Source organism: Helianthus annuus, chromosome 13, assembly GCF_002127325.2.
Source record: "Helianthus annuus cultivar XRQ/B chromosome 13, HanXRQr2.0-SUNRISE, whole genome shotgun sequence".
Lineage (NCBI taxonomy): Eukaryota > Viridiplantae > Streptophyta > Magnoliopsida > Asterales > Asteraceae > Helianthus > Helianthus annuus.
The window spans coordinates 139,081,776-139,099,872 of record NC_035445.2 but is presented as its reverse complement, the minus strand read 5'-3'; positions in this window follow the sequence as shown (position 1 = coordinate 139,099,872).

Here is an 18,097-nt window from a genome sequence, read left to right as displayed (position 1 = left end):
AACCGTTTCATATAATGGCCAGACCGCACGAACTCCTCAAATCGTTTCATCATTCAACTCGTGCGACCTGATATCCTCTATATAAAGGGGAGTCCAGATCGCGTGAAACCGTTTCTGACTCTCACATCGCACCACACACACCTTCAAGGCGATTTGAACGAATTTCATCTGTTTTCAAGTTTAATCTTGTAATCTTGTGATCGGAATCCTTGTATAAGTTGGTTCACACAACTTATATATCATGGGAAAGGTATAGACTGATGATTAATTGAACCGAATCACATGAATCCGTATGAACACCAATGAACAGACTCTTTGAACCTAGATCTAGGCTTATATAATGGATTAAATTGAATAAAAATCACATCAATGTGATCGGATTTTGATGAAGAACAGATCTAGGTTATTAATTTCATCATAAAAACACGTTTTAATAACCTGCAATTTTACTGTTCATCAATGATTGTTCAAACGAAGTGACGATCCAGTCCGCACGAGATGACCAGATCGTTTGGATGTTCCAGACCGTGTGTAATTGGCCAACTCGTTTGGGTTCACATCGTTTGAGACTGTTCAGTTCGTTTGAGTTGATCAGACCGTATGAATGATAATTTGTTTTGAAAATTGTGCAAAATGTTTAACTTGTTTGTTTCTGTTTGTGTTTCAGGCATCAAACGTGGTATTTGAACCATCGCACAATATTTGCTGTGTTTACGATGAATCTCTACCAAAGATGGTTGTGTTTAAGGAGATTTTGCCATTCATGAGGCGCTTACCAATTCAAAAGGCTTTGACGAATCAGCATAAAGTATTCAAATCTCATGTTGATCGATTTTGGAAGAAGGCTGTTTATGATGAAGTGAATGATGTTATCAATTCAATTGTTCAGATTTATAATGAAGATAAAGAGATCATAATCACATAACAACTTGTACGAGAAGTGTTAGAGTTTCCAGATGATGATAATTCGCCAACAGGGTTTCTGGAAAGAATGGTTAAAGGTTGTATGCTGAGAATGGGTTATAAGGGTTCGTTGAATAAAGAAAATTATTTGAAAGCATGTTTTATGAAGCCATACAAATTCTTTATTCACTCAGTGATTCATGCGCTAAGTCACAGGAAAGGTGGATATGATGCTATGAAAGACTATCAAATGTGTATGGTGACGGCGTTGGTGCTAAACAAGAAATACAACTTTTTAAGAATCGTTTTTCATTACATGAAAGATAATATTACTTCTGGTAGTCGAAGTTGGGTGTATCCAAGATTTGTGTAGATGATGCTGGATCATGCCTATCCAAATCTGGTGAAAGATGAACAAAATGATCTCATGCTGTTGCATCATATGGATAATGAAACATTAATCCGATTATCCAAGTATACAAAGAATTGGCCAGAACCGAAGAAGACAGAGTTTTTCAGATTCATCAAAGATGAGAAATATGAGGATCCAGATTTAGTAAATCATTTGAAGTGGAGGAATGATGCTGAAATGAAAGAAAAAAATGCAATCGATGAATTAACAAAGTTAGAAGATTTCTGTGAAACACCAAATGATTGGTATACAAGAGAAGAAAAAGAAAAGAAGAAAAAAGGTGGAAAGAGAACTCCTACACCAAAAGTCCAAGCTGAAGAAGGATCATATTCTCAACCACAGAAGAAACGTAAAAAGAAAGCGGTTGAAACAATGCTGGTTGATGAACCAGAAGAAGATGAGACAGAAGGTAATGTTGAAAAAGGTCAAGAACAGTTATCTCCTTAAACTGAGCGGTTGTTTAAAGATATTGATGATACTTTAGAAGCAGAGAAATCAGCTAGTAAGAAAGTAGTTGATGGTGAAGAAGAGAATTCATCTGGTTTAGAGGTTAATGCTGAAGTTGATCGTTGGATCAACGAAAATTATGATCCAAAAGATAGAGAGAAACAAAAGAAGAGAAAGAGGAGTACGGATGATGATGATGTTGAAACATATGTTCCACCAGAGAATGTTCAGGTTATAACACCACCATCTTCAGGAAGTAGAAAGAAATCAACATCAAGAAAACGTGTCCAAACTCCAGCAGCGCGAAAGTTAAAATTCAAACTGAAATTAAATCCACCATGAGAACCACAAACTAAACAACCATCACCATCACAATTTAAACCTCCATCACCACCACAAAATCAACCAATATCACCACCACCACAACAACCATCACCTGATCCTTTACAATCTTTACAATCACCACCACAACATCATATTTCATCACCTATTCATGATCAACCACCAATAACATCACTTCACATTCAACAAACACCACCAATCCCACAACCACCAGTTAATACTACTCCTGGATCATCTGGTTTTGAAAATTTTCCACATATTCCAAAGAGTACAGTTCTAGAATAGCTAGATGATTTTAGCTTTGTGAATGATGATCTTGTGAAGAAGTTGGAAAAGAAGGTGAATGAGGTGTTAAGTGAGAAAAAGAAGTTAGAGGAACGTGGCAAGTCTGTTGAATTTGAAAACACATCTTTGTTGAAAAAGATTGAAGCTGATCAAGTCGAAATAGACATTCTGAAAGTTCGAATAGCTGTCTTGGAAGAAGAAAAGTCTCAAAGGGATGAGCAAAATGCGTACTTCAAGTTGAAAAATAAGGAATTAGAAGCCAAGAATGCTAAGAAGGAACATGAAATGTATATGTTAAAGAAAGTGTTGAAAGATTTGATTAGAAAGCCGATCGAACAAAAGTTGGAAGAAATAGAACTTGCGGAAGTTAGAGCAAAACGTGAAGCTGAAATAGAAGTTGGAATGAAAGATAAGGGTAAAGGTGTTCCAGTTGAAGAGGATGTTCAAGTGACTGAAAGAGCAATTGTTCTGACTGAGCCAAAATCTCCATCAAAAGGTCCAGAATCATCTATTCTAGATCCTTGTCCGATAACTTCAGTATCTGGTGAGATTAAGATCGAAGAGGATGAAGAAGACGAAGATGATAATTTGAAAGATGATGCAGATGAAGTATATTCTGTTCATATTGATGATGATGATGATGATGATGATGATGATGATGATGATGATGGAATGATGATGTTGATCAAGGTAATTCTGGTCTAAAAGTAACTGAAGCGTCACAAGAAGAGAATATTGATGATTATCTTCAAGATGATACAAACGAAGAACCAGAAAATGCAGGAGGAAAGGGGGAGCATGATGATGCTGAAAAAGTTGATGAGAATGTTGATCAAGGAGCAGGTTTGATTCTACGTCTTGAACATGATGTAGAGGAAGGTGAGTTATTGCATACTTACACTAGAGTTGAGATCATGTCACACCCCGATTTTCACATGTTTCACCGGTGGGCCCGGTGGGGGACTATCGTGACGTAGTTGGTAACATTACAGTCAAACAACACAATATTTAAATGCACAGCGGAAGCAAAAGATAGATATATTTCAACTTTAATAAATTGTAATATTAAGTATCACAACAGTCGAAATTAATCCACAGGGGATCCAAAATAAATAGGAAACATGTTCAACAGTTTGACATCCAAGCTTGCGGGACTTATTGAGGATGCTAGGAGAAAGCCAGCCTAGTTCGCTTAGTACCTGCACTTAACCTTTTTGGGAAAATACGTCAGTTTACACTGGTAAATACATTCAACCGACACTTTTGAAAAAGGTTTAATAAAATTGATTTGAATGCACGTGGCACAAACTTTTATAACTTGGGATCATTATTTTAATATAATACTTGTAAATGAATTACATGTTTCTTATGCGTTCGGTAGCCCAATCCGTAGACCGGGTTAAAGATCAATAGACACACCACATTATTTATTCATTTATGCACTGACGGGTGTACGCCTACACCCCGTGCTCAGGTCGTGGCCATCTCGTAAGATGATGCCAAGGATCTCCGGGACATGGTCATTAACCCCCCAAAGGCTTTAAGCAAACAAAACATTTCAAAACAGAGCATATCAATAATTTAACCTCTATTCGATTAAAGATTCAATGCTGGACCAAGCGGTATTTTATATACCGTACCCCAAGCCCGTATAGGGAAATAAGTTAAAAGTATTTACTTTTGCAAGTATATTTCACAATCAGCAATTGTAAGTAGCTTTTACCGGGTCTCCTATTCTGGAACGAAGGTTTATAATAACCTATTAGAATCCTAACGGGTCTTTAATTAAGCCTAAACTTAGACCGGTTAGTTTTAACGAAAGATACGGTTCGAACGCACGAATAAGCGAAGACCGGAATAGAATGTGATTTAGACCCGACAATTTGAAGACTTGTATAATATGGGTAATCCAACCACATTCTGGATTTTGAGATAGAAACGACAAGGTTTGACCCGTTTCGGCTAATTTATGTAAACTAGTTACATAAACCGAACCGAACGCGTAAATGGCGTAACGGGTAACCGTAAGAGTCTTACACAGGTTTCCTAAGTCAATATGCTCTAAATATGTTGTGATATCAGTAGGATACCTTCCATTATGCCCAAAACGAGTTTAATCCTAATATACGCCCCGTAGGGGTATTTTGGTCATTTTAAAGATTATAAAAGAGATTATTTATACTTCTGATGTTAGGGTCTGAATAAATCAGTAAAACCACTTACTTTAACAAGCTATATCAGTAGGCAATAAGCCTTACTTGACAAAATGGTTTTAAACTCAAACTATGCGTTTAATACGCGTATAAAGTCGTTTTAAGCGATTTTCGGGTTATACAGGAAATCTGAGTTTTCTGATTAGGTTATAAAGTTCAAAATACTTTATTTATTATTTAAAATCAGTAGCAATTGGATTGGCGTCAAAATACTATGTAGAACTCATTTTATGCCCGAAAAGGGTATATTCGGTATTTACCGAATCAAGGTCATAACCGTAGGTTATGAGCAGGTTACAAATAATTAAAAATCTTTAAAAATCTCAAAATATTATATACATCAGTGTGTAAAAGGTTTGGTGTCGAAATTTGGGTCTAGGTAGGCTTTATGCTAATTGCGCCGTTTAATTACAAAAGTTTTCTTAATTGCGCTATTTAGCATAACTCCTATTCTAGACCTTGAATCGACATGAAATTTTAGGGACATGTTTAGAAATCAGTAACTAAGGTTATTGTCCTTTCACATATCCAAAATTCTCGTTTTAAGGTCAAAAGGGCATTATGGTCAACTTTTAAGCATTTAACGGAAATGTGCAAAAGACTCGGACAAACAACGAACCAGCCACAGAGGGTTATACCATCATGTAACCTGGTCCTAAGAGAGTCCTAAGGCATATCTAAGTCATACTAAATCGGGTCAGAACTGAAGTCAAAGCAAAAGTCAAAGTTTTGCGACTTTCGGTTCCGAACCGAGTCAAAACAGAAAATTGTCGGATCAAACAAGCTTAGACCAGTTCTTAAACTTATTATCAAGTTATATGAGTGATAAAATAGGTTACAAGCCTTCTACATTGTTAATTATGCGTTAATCCCAAAATTAAGGTTCTGTTGACTTTTTCTAAGCAACTTTGACCCGACATTTGAACTAGCTAGAATGGGAATCACAGGGTGCCCTTTTAAGGGTTTAATGCCCACATAATTACCAACATATAACTACCTTTGATTTGACTAATCACTGGACCATTAGTGATAAATCGTTAAGTCAACCGTTAATTACGACGGTTTGACTTTTAAGCTAAAACTAAGCAAAAACTTAACTAAGAAGGGTTAAGCATACTTACTGAAGTCTAATGAACGACCAAAGATGTTTAGAGAAGACACTTGTGCTCCAGAAAAGCTCCAAGAATGCAGAAGTGATGAATGATCAAGTGTAGTAACATAAGGCCTTATATAGTAATCTAAACCTCATGGATCATTGACAAACAAGTCTACCAATGGCCATGGATCATTTACAAGTGTGCCTAGGGGCTCTAAAGCATGTAGGGGGCGCCCACGCTGCAAAAATAATGGTTCTAAGTCGGTTAGAATGGAAAAGGCAGACATCTAGCAAAGTTTTCGGAGCAGATAGCCCCTCGCGGCACGCGTAGCCCCCCCAGGGACCGTCGCGTCGCGCGATGCCCCTTCTGATCAAATCTAAACTTTTGATTTTTTAAGCTTTGGTCCTTGCCCCTTCAAAACATTGTTTCGAATTTATTTATTGCATTATGAACCCTCCAAGTTGACTTATAAGGGCTTCAAGACTTATACCCACTTTGTTAAGTCCTTGGTTTGCTTTGCGTTTACCCGGAAAGTCATAAACTTCATTGTTGACGCTTTTAACCCCTCGTATACGAATTTGATCATAACTTTCTCATACGATAACGAAACCTTATGAAATTTTTGTCATGTATTCTAGTGAGCATAATTAATCGTTACAAAGCTTCGGGTTTGCTAAAAGGTCACTCAGAGGTATAACTTAAACATGTTGACACATTTAACCCCTGTAGTTTGTAATCTCTCACTTTCTTCCACTTTTAGTTCCATATGGTCCATGATTCATTCGTTTGAAGGTACGAGTATCATGTAGGGTTACTGTAAAGTATATTTATCCCTTGTTGACATTTTGAACCCTTGAATTCACATACTTTCTGTGTTTGTCAACTTTAGTCCTTCTATAGTATTCATTAACACGTTCAAGCTTATGACACGTGTCAATACATTATAGGACGTAACTTTTCGAGGTGTTACATCCTCACCCCTTAAAAGAAATCTCGACCTCGAGATTTACTGAAACAAATGAGGGTACTTTTCTTTCATCGTGGACTCTACTTCCCACGTGTACTCGGGACCTCTATGGGCATCCCATTTTACCTTTACAATCGGTATATACTTCCTTCGAGGATCGACAGGTTTTTCAACAAACTTCAAGCTCTCATCTATGAGTACATCTGTATGCGGTATAACTAGTGATTCATCTGCGAAACACTTCTTCAGATTGCAGATGTGGAACACATTGTGGATACCACTGAGCTCTTCCGGTAAGTTTAACTTATAGGCAACCGATCCGACACGTTCGATGATCTCGAAGGGTCAAATGTATCTCGGGCTTAACTTGCCTTTCTTACCAAATCGCATCACTCCCTTCCAGGGTGATACTTTAAGCAATACCTTGTCACCTACCTCGAAGTTAAAAGGTTAACGCTTCAAATCTGCGTAGCTTTTCTGGCTATCTCGGGCAGCTTTCAAACGGTCACGAATTTGGACAATCTTGTCCGTCATTTCAAAGATTATTTCAGGTCCTGTCAACTGGACATCTCCAACTTCCGCCCAACAAACGGGCGTTCTGCACTTTCTACCATACAAGGCTTCGAAAGGAGCAGCTTTAATGCTCGTATGGTAGCTATTGTTATATGAGAACTCGATTAAGGGTAGGTGGTTATCCCAACTACCACCTAAGTCAATCACACATGCACGAAGCATGTCTTCCAAGGTTTGGATTGTACGCTCACTCTGTCCGTCCGTCTGAGGATGGTAAGCCGTACTGAAGTTTAAGCGCGTGCCCAAAGATTGTTGGAAACTTTTCCAAAAATGTGACGTGTATCTAGTATCTCTGTCAGAGATAATAGACACAGGCACGCCATGTAGAGATACAATCTTATCTACGTACAATTGGGCTAGCATGTCGGAGCTATAAGTCTCCTTAATGGGCAGGAAATGTGCTGACTTAGTCGGTCTGTCAACTATTACCCATATCGTGTCATTTCCTTTCCTTGTCTTTGGGAGCTTAGTGATGAAATCCATCGTCACCATTTCCCACTTCCACTCGGGAAGTTCAGGTTGTTGTAGCAAACCTGACGGCTTTTGATGTTCAGCTTTGACTTGCGCATAAGTCAAACATTTAGCGACATAGGTGGCTATAGACTTCTTCAAGCCTATCCACCAGAAGTTTGCTTTCAAATCCTGGTACATCTTGTCAGCCCCAGGATGAACGAAGTATTTGGAACTGTGGGCTTCCTGGAGGATAACATTTCGTAGTCCCCCATAAACTGGAACCCATATTCGTCCATTTAACCTCAGAATTCCGTCCTTTCCATAGGATAACTGTTCTTCAGTTACTCCTAGCTTTTCATTAGGGTAGTTAGCTTCTAGCACAGCTTCCTTCTGTGCAGCTAACAATCTTTCATTCAAACTATTCTTTATCTCAATGCTCTTGGCATTGATTCTAATAGGCTTTACTCTTTCCTTCCGACTCAAGGCATCGGCGACTACATTCGCCTTGCCAGGATGGTATCTTATCTCACAATCATAGTCATTCAAAGTTTCCATCCATCGTCGTTGCCTCATGTTCAATTCCTTTTGGTTGAACAGATGCTGGAGGCTCTTGTGATCAGAATAGATCACACATTTGATGCCATATAAATAGTGCCTCCATAGCGTCAGTGCAAAAACAACGGCACCCAATTCCAAGTCATGGGTGGTGTAATTCTTTTCATGCACCTTTAACTGACGTGAAGCATAGGCAATAACCTTGCCTTTCTGCATAAGCACGCATCCCATCCCGGTGTGTGATGCATCACAGTATACTACAAACTCTTCTATTCCATCAGGCAATGTCAACACAGGTGCATTGCTCAGCTTCTGTTTAAGGATATATCAAAGGACTCCTGCTGCTTGGGACCCCAGTTAAACTTAACATTCTTTCTAGTCAAAGAAGTTAGGGGTGCAGCAATCCTTGAAAATTTTTCAATAAAGCACCTGTAATAACCTGCCAATCCCAAGAAGCTGCGAATTTCTGTGGGCGTCTTCGGCTCTTGCCAATTCATGACAGCTTCCACCTTAGCGGGATCCACTTGGATACCACGCTCACTAACCATATGTCCAAGGAATTGGACTTCTCGAAGCCAGAATTCACATTTAGAGAATTTGGCGTAAAGCTTCTCCTGTTGAAGTAGTGAAAGAATACATCGAAGATGCTTTTCATGATCAGCTTGGTTCTTTGAATAGATCAGAATGTTGTCAATGAAGATGATGACAAATTTGTCCAAGTATGGTTTGCAGACACGGTTCTAGGCATCACTAGGAACTCGTAATGACCATAACGAGTCCTAAATGCAGTCTTGTGTACGTCTTCATCTCTAACCTTCAGTTGGTGATAACCTGATCTCAGATCAATCTTAGAGAAGTAGCTTGCCCCTTGAAGTTGATCGAATAGATCATCGATCCTGGGTAATGGATATCTATTCTTGATAGTGACCTTGTTAAGCTCACGGTAATCGATGCACAGACGCATCAATCCATCCTTCTTCTTGACAAATAAGATTGGTGCTCCCCAAGGAGACGAACTAGGTCTAATGAAACCTTTGGCTAGCAATTCGTCCAGTTGTGTTCTCAATTCCTTCATCTCTGTTGGTGCCAATCTGTAGGGTGCTCTAGCAACAGGTGCTGCCCCAGGGATAATGTCAATCACTTGCCTATCTGGGGGTAAACCAGGTAGTTCTTCGGGAAAAACTTCAGGGTATTCAGAAATGACAGGGATATCTCCAATCTTGGGTTTTGGCTCATCAATAGTCACTTGTGCCATGTAGATGACGCAACCCTTTTTCATACACCTAGAGGCCTTGAGCATAGTCACTTGCTCAGGCAATCCATACTGGGTGTCTCCTTGAATAGTAAGTGATTCACCAGACGGAGTCTTGATCACCACTTGCTTCTTATTGCAGACAATCTGGGCCTGGTTATGAGACAACCAGTCCATGCCTAAAACTATGTCAAAACCGGCTAACTTCAAAGGAAGTAGGGACAACAGAAAAGAGTGGTCCTTAATGAATATAATACATCCCTCTAATATGGTTGAGGCGGTTTCTAAGGTGCCATCAGCTAGTTCCACCTCATACTTCACACTTAAAGTTTTGATAGGTATATTCAGCAGTTTGCAAAACTTATTGTCTACAAAAGATTTATCAGCTCTTGAATCAAATAGTACTCGTGCATAGACATCATTTATAAGGAAGGTACCTGTGATCACATTGTCATCTTGCACTGCTTCCTTTGCATCCATCCTAAAGACTCTAGCATTGGTCTTCTTTCCTTCATCAGCCTTCTTTGCATACTTTGGGCAGTTTGTCTTAATGTGCCCCTTCTCGTTGCAACTATAGCATGTCGCGTCTTTCAGTTTCTTACACTCTAGGGTTTTATGTTCCATGGATTTGCAAATCCCGCAAGGCCTTGTCTGAGATTGGGATCTCGAGTCAAGTCTGCACTTCCAAAGTGATATTTCTGACAAGTCTTACACTTGGGCTTATCTCCAGACTGATGCCCATCTTTCCTTGAACTAGATCCCTTCTTGTGGTCATGGTTCCCTCGGTGCTTCTTATTTGATCGACGCGAGTTGTCATCATCATCATGCTTCCTCTTCTCGGCATCCTTGTTCCTCATCGATCTCTGCCTGACCGCATCCAGTGTGAGGGATAAGGATATATCAGCTACTGACCTGAATGTAGCTGGCCGAGAGGCTTTTACACTTGCCTTAATCTCCGGAGCTAAGCCCCCTATGAAACGAGCTATTCTTTTGGGTTCCGGGGTCACCAGATAAGTAACCAACCTTGACATCGTATTAAAGCTCGTAAGGTAAGCTTGGCAATCCAGATTCTTCATCACTAACGACAGAAAATCCGACTCAATCTTTTCTACCTCATGCTGAGGGCAGTAGTTTTCTCGGATGAGGGCAACAAATTGTTCCCATGACATACTGTACAGTGGAACCTTCCCAGTAGCCTGAATCAATGATCTCCACCAGGCCAAGGCCTCACCCTTGAACGATTGTGACACAAACTTCACTACATCCTTTTCAGCGCACCCGCTGATATCAACCACCGTGTCCATCTATCCAACCATGTCATGCAGTCTATTGCTCCTTTCTCCCCCGTAAAATCCTGGGGCTTGCATGAAACGAAGTACTTGTAGGAGCAACCCTTATCACTGGGTCCTTGATTCAGCACAACTTTTTGAGACGGGACACTATGATGGTTTGAAGAGTGATGATCGTCATCATCTTTCTTTGGTTCTTCCTTCTTAGAGGGAGGCTTGCTATGTGCCTCGGAATGAGTCTTGGGCTTTGAATGCGGTGCGGATCGGGTCCTACTCCGAGTCCCGCTCGAGTCACTGTATTGCCTATCTAAGGCTTTCGTAACAGCATTGTCAATCAACGCTTGTAGTTCCGCACCTGCTATATTAATACGAACTTCATTCTCATTCTCCTTTGGATGGCTATTTATTTCATCCGAGTCAGCCATTTTATCTTGAACTGCTACATAAGAAAATGACAAAAATTTTATTTGGGAGTTTATTATGGAATTGCCCTTTCTGGCAATTCATTAACCATGGTAAACATAGGCCATATTTGGTTAATTTGTTACTCACATTTATTTAGGATTTTACTATAACTTATCCTAATCATGAACAATATTGTTAGTGGCACAAAAGCCTTGTCACAGGGACGTTTTATATTATAAGCCATGATTTCAGAGAATCAAGGCATGGAGGTTTGAACATAGTTCTCTTACCTTTTCTGACAGGGAGTCATAGACTACTACTGTCTTTTGCCTTATATGACAATGAATATGGCCCGTAGGCACTACATCACTAATGGATGATTGTTATATGATCATCTTACTTGATGATTTAAACCCATGATTTATAGATCATTAAGTTAGGGTTTGGAATCCCTTGAAGGGTCCTTATATATGAATGACGCGTGTGATTTTAACGAATCACGTCTACCAGGAGTGTTAACACGCTTACAGAGGTTAACAGGAATTTGAATCTTTTAATCAGGTCTTACCATCTTGGTCGGGTCTTATAATGACACGAAGGCTAGGTTATACTGTTAAGATTCTTTATATGATAGGCAGATTATTTTGAAAGGAATGATTTTGATTTATCTATTTCATATATAATGTACATAATGACAAAATGAATTTCATAAACTTAACATTCCAATACATAATAAAAGGATTACACACTGCCCTAAACGAGACTTTTAAACAGACAAAGTACCTACGCAGAGGTTAAACAGAAAACGAGTCCACGCAGGGACCAATACTAGGATAGATGTCCTCGTAGGGACTGAAAAGGCAAGTCCACGCAGGGACTGAAAGACAAGTCCACGCAGGCACTGAAAGACAAGTCCACGCAGGGACTGAATACACAATAAACGTCCACGCAGGGACTAACTGAAATAAGAAATACAATAGTACATATAGAGACTAATGATCTCGCTTCTTCTTTCCTTTTAGCAGATTTGCTAGGCCTTTGAGGAATCCACGATTGTTCTTACGTTCTTGCTCAAAATCTCGCTACACCCTGTTCAAATGGTGGAGGATTTCTTCCTGCTCCGGTAGGGAAAAACGTGGCTGTTGCGATAGGTGCTGAGCCGGAGGTCTAGCAGGTATTGGATACCCATGAGTTGAGTATCCCATTCCCCAAGGTGTTTCATAAGGTACTTCAGGATGAAGGGCGTGGTAGTTTGCCGATATAGTTGTAGTGAGTGTGAGCTGGCTGCTCAAACGGGTTGTACGCTGTGGAACTGGCGTATGTAGGTATCGGGTTATCATAACCAAATGGTGGCGGAGGTGGTGCAACTGGTGCAGAATTCACCTCTGCAGGTGGGTTAGAAGGTCCACCCATTTGTGGGTCTTCATGCGGTGGCGGATAATGACTGCCACTGGAGTGTCGAGGGGTGCTAAAATGAAAATCCCCTCTTCGTGCGGATATCCGCGCGCCTGTTCTCCTACGTCTTGGAGGATCCGGAGGTGCTTGGTGAACTGGCGGCGGTGGAGGCGGTGGCGTGACTGCCACGAAACGCGAATCCTCGAAGGGATCCTGCTGCTGCTGTTGTTGCTCATGAGGCGATAAATGGTGAGAGGGTGTAAAGTACCACTCACACTGGTTGAACCTTGCTTGATAACTGTCTGGACCCTGATAGGGTGTTCCATGGAAGGATGATCCATCAGAGATCTCGATTGGATGGTTGGGGGTGCCTCTTGCAGGTTCGACTGGATCCGTGTCCTCGTCCATGTCCATTGCATTGTCTTCTGAGAAATGGTCCTCCAGTCCCAATGTGTTAAAACCCACTGGTTCTTGGATAAAGTTTGCCGGGTTGAACCGGCCCTGAAAGACAGGAGTAGGGTCGCCAAAGGAACGGTGCGAAACGGAACGCTGGAGAGGTATGAATGAAGGTTGAGGGTTATCGGGCTCGTTTTCTGAGTTCGGCCCAAAAGAGTGACGGTAAGAAGGTGTTGAACTGTGAGAGATAGACCGTCTAGCGGGCTCAAAAAGGTTCCTTCTGTTTCTCTGAGGATCGACACTCATTGTGCTGGCAGGAGCTCGCATGTGTGGAGGCCCGGCCTCGTGATCGTTGTGGGTAGTGATTGGTCCTTTGCCTCTTCCTCCTCTTCTGATTGCCGGTGGCATATTTCCTGCTTAAACAATTGAAATCAACAACAAACAATAAAGGACAAACTAGAGTAACAATTCGAATTCGTCCTAAGTTCTTATCTAGACTCGAGTATATGCAATTGTGTCATTGAGATTAAACACATAAGGATAGTGTTTAATTCACTCAACGTTGGCACTGATACCAACCTGTCACACCCCGATTTTCACATGTTTCACCGGTGGGCCCGGTGGGGGACTATCATGACGTAGTTGGTAACATTACAGTCAAACAACACAATATTTAAATGCACAATGGAAGCAAAAAGATAGATATATTTAAACTTTAATAAATTGTAATATTAAGTATCACAACAGTCGAAATTAATCCACATGGGATCCAAAATAAATAGGAAACATGTTCAACAGTTTGACATCCAAGCTTGCGGGACTTATTGAGGATGCTAGGAGAAAGCCAGCCTAGTTCACTTAGTACCTGCACTTAACCTTTTTGGGAAAATACGTCAGTTTACACTGGTAAATACTTTCAACCAACACTTTTGAAAAAGGTTTAATAAAATTGATTTGAATGCACGTGGCACAAACTTTTATAACTTGGGATCATTATTTTAATATAATACTTGTAGACGAATTACATGTTTCTTATGCGTTCAGTAGCCCGATCCGTAGACCGGGTTAAAGATCAATAGACACACCACATTATTTATTCATTTATGCACTGACGGGTGTACGCCTACACCCCGTGCTCGGGTCGTGGCCATCTCATAAGATGATGCCAAGGATATCCGGGACATGGTCATTAACCCCCCAAAGGCTTTAAGCAAACAAAACATTTCAAAACAGAGTATATCAATAATTTAACCTCTATTCAATTAAAGATTCAATGCTGGACCAAGCGGTATTTTATATACCGTACCCCAAGCCCGTATAGGGAAATAAGTTAAAAGTATTTACCTTTGCAAGTATATTACACAATCAGCAATTGTAAGTAGCTTTTACCGGGTCTCCTATTCTGGAACGAAGGTTTATAATAACCTATTAGAATCCTAATGGTTCTTTAATTAAGCCTAAACTTAGATCGGTTAGTTTTAACGAAAGATACGGTTCGAACGCACGAATAAGCGAAGACCGGAATAGAATGTGATTTAGACCCGACAAGTTTGAAGACTTGTATAATATGGGTAATCCAACCACATTCTGGATTTTGAGTTAGAAACGACAAGGTATGACCCGTTTCGGCTAATTTATGTAAACTAGTTTCATAAACCGAACCGAACACGTAAATGGCGTAACGGGTAACCGTAAGAGTCTTACACAGGTTTCCTAAGTCAATATGCTCTAAATATGTTGTGATATCAGTAGGATACCTTCCATTATGCCCAAAACGAGTTTAATCCTAATATACGCCCCGTAGGGGTATTTTGGTCATTTTAAAGATTATAAAATAGATTATTTATACTTCTGATGTTCGGGTCTGAATAAATTAGTAAAACCACTTACTTTAACAAGCTATATCAGTAGGCAATAAGCCTTACTTGACAAAATGGTTTTAAACTCAAACTATGCGTTTAATACGCGTATAAAGTCGTTTTAAGCGATTTCCGGGTTATACAGAAAATCTGAGTTTTCTGATCAGGTTATAAAGTTCAAAATACTTTATTTATTATTTAAAATCAGTAGCAATTGGATTGGCATCAAAATACTATGTAGAACTCATTTTATGCCCGAAAAGGGTATATTCGGTATTTACCGAATCAAGGTCATAACCGTAGGTTATGAGCAGGTTAAAAATAATTAAAAATCTTTAAAAATCTCAAAATGTTATATTACATCAGTGTGTAAAAGGTTTGGTGTCAAAATTTGGGTCTAGGTAGGCTTTATGCTAATTGCGCCGTTTAATTACAAAAGTTTTCTTAATTGCGCTATTTAGCATAACTCCTATTCTAGACATTGAATCGACATGAAATTTTAGGGGCATGTTTAGAAATCAGTAACTAAGGTTATTGTCCTTTCACATATCCAAAATTCTCGTTTTAAGGTCAAAAGGGCATTATGGTCAACTTTTAAGCATTTAACGGAAATGTGCAAAAGACTCGGACAAACAACGAACCAGCCACAGAGGGTTATACCATCATGTAACCTGGTCCTAAGAGAGTCCTAAGGCATATCTAAGTCATACTAAATCGGGTCAGAACTGAAGTCAAAGCAAAAGTTAAAGTTTTGCGACTTTCGGTTCCGAACCGGGTCAAAACAGAAAATTGTCGGATCAAACAAGCTTAGACCAGTTCTTAAACTTATTATCAAGTTATATGACTGATAAAATAGGTTACAAGCCTTCTACATTGTTAATTATGCGTTAATCCGAAAATTAAGGTTCTGTTGACTTTTTCTAAGCAACTTTGACCCGACATTTGAACTAGCTAGAGTGGGAATCAAAGGGTGCCCTTTTAAGGGTTTAATGCCTACATAATTACCAACATATAACTACCTTTGATTCGACTAATCACTGGACCATTAGTGATTAATCGTTCTTTTGTGTTTTCTTTCCTTGTGATTAGTTGCTTGTTGAGGGAACAAAAGAATTCTATGACCATCTTGACTTAAGACAGAATTAAGTCAACCGTTAATTACGACGGTTTGACTTTTAAGCTAAAACTAAGCAAAAACTTAACTAAGAAGGGTTAAGCATACTTACTGAAGTCTAATGAACGACCAAAGATGTTTAGAGAAGACACTTGTGCTCTAGAAAAGCTCCAAGAATGAAGAAGTGATGAATGATCAAGTGTAGTCACATAAGGCCTTATATAGTAATCTAAACCTCATGGATCATTGACAAACAAGTCTACCAATGGCCATGGATCATTTACAAGTGTGCCTAGGGGCTCTAAAGCATGTAGGGGGCGCCCATGCTGCAAAAATAATGGTTCTAAGTCGGTTAGAATGGAAAAGGCAAACATCTAGCAAAGTTTTCAGAGCAGATAGCCCCTCGCGGCACGCGTACCCCCCCCCCCCCCCCCCAGGGAACGTCGCGTCGCGCGATGCCCCTTCAAAACATTGTTTCGACTTTATTTATTGCATTATGAACCCTCCAAGTTGACTTATAAGGGATTCAAGACTTATACCCACTTTGTTAAGTCCTTGGTTTGCTTTGCGTTTACCCGGAAAGTCATAAACTTCATTGTTGACGCTTTTAACCCCTCGTATACGAATTTGATCATAACTTTTTCATACGATAACGAAACCTTATGAAATTTTTGTCATGTATTCTAGTGAGCATAATTAATCGTTACAAAGCTTCGGGTTTGCTAAAAGGTCACTCAGAGGTATAACTTAAACATGTTGACACATTTAACCCCTGTAGTTTGTAATCTCTCACTTTCTTCCACTTTTAGTTCCGTATGGTCCATGATTCATTCGTTTGAAGGTACGAGCATCATGTAGGGTTACTGTAAAGTATATTTATCCCTTGTTGACATTTTGAACCCTTGAATTCACATACTTTCTATGTTTGTCAACTTTAGTCCTTCTATAGTATTCATTAACACGTTCAAGCTTATGACACGTGTCAATACATTATAGGACGTAAATTTTTGAGGTGTTACAGATCATTAAGATGATGGTTATTGAAGAAAGTGAGTTTAACTTCGATTTTGAAGAAGAGTTAAACAAGTTTAATATCAATCATCAACCTGCATATCAGTACAAGTATGTTGAAGAAGCTGATAATTATGATAAAGTGGAAGTAGAAGACTGGAGTGACGATGATCAGTTTGCGAATGTTAATGTTGATACTTCTAGCTTTCCAACTCTTGCAGAGTTATTCAGTCAAGCAAATGAGGATGAATTGAGAAGGAAAGTTGCTGAAAGTGTTAAGAATAAGAATTTTAAAGAAATGTCTAAAGAAGAACAACGCGAAGAAAGAAATAAGTGGTTTAGGAAGGATACGGAAAGAAAATTCAAAAGACCACTACAGTATTACAGAAGGAATAGAGATGTTTCTCTGGGTGATATCATAAGCTGGGGTTACTTGCCACAAGTCAATGCTTATGCTATTAGAAGAGAATTTGGTGTTCAATATTTCCAATATATTCAAGATATAATGTCTTTGCCTTGGTGGGATGTTGAAGAGTTGCCCAAAGTCAGAACGTTATCATATCCTGTCAGAGTTCATGATATGCCTACATGGGGCTTGATGAAATTTGAAGCTTTCAAAGAATTTCGTCACTGGAAGCCGCATTATCCTAAGAAAGTCAAGAAGAAGGATCTTGTTACAGGTGTTGAAGAAACAATTCTGAAGATCAAGAAGCCCAGGGTTATGAAGAATATTCCATTGCCAAAGATGGAACAGAATTTTCATGAAGGGTTTGTATGCTGGGTGTATAGTTGCATGACGATCGAAGCAGTAATTGTGTATCGAGTTGGGAATGAAAGCAGATACATTCATCTATATGATCCGATGTGGATAGTGAATTGTTCTACAAAGGATATTGAATGTTTATTTGTGAACAAGATTGGATTTAAAGTAGAAGATAAAGATCAAGCTATGCAGTTTCAGAAGGTAGCTATAGTGTGTTTTCAGAAAGGTATAAATTCTGAAAATATGTGGTTATCAAGATGGAGAGAGATTAAAAGAGAAGAGTTTCTGAAAGCTGAGAAGGAGAGAGAAGAGCGTGAAGAAAAATATAGGATTACTAGAGCTACATGCGTGCAAAGGCTTGCTGAG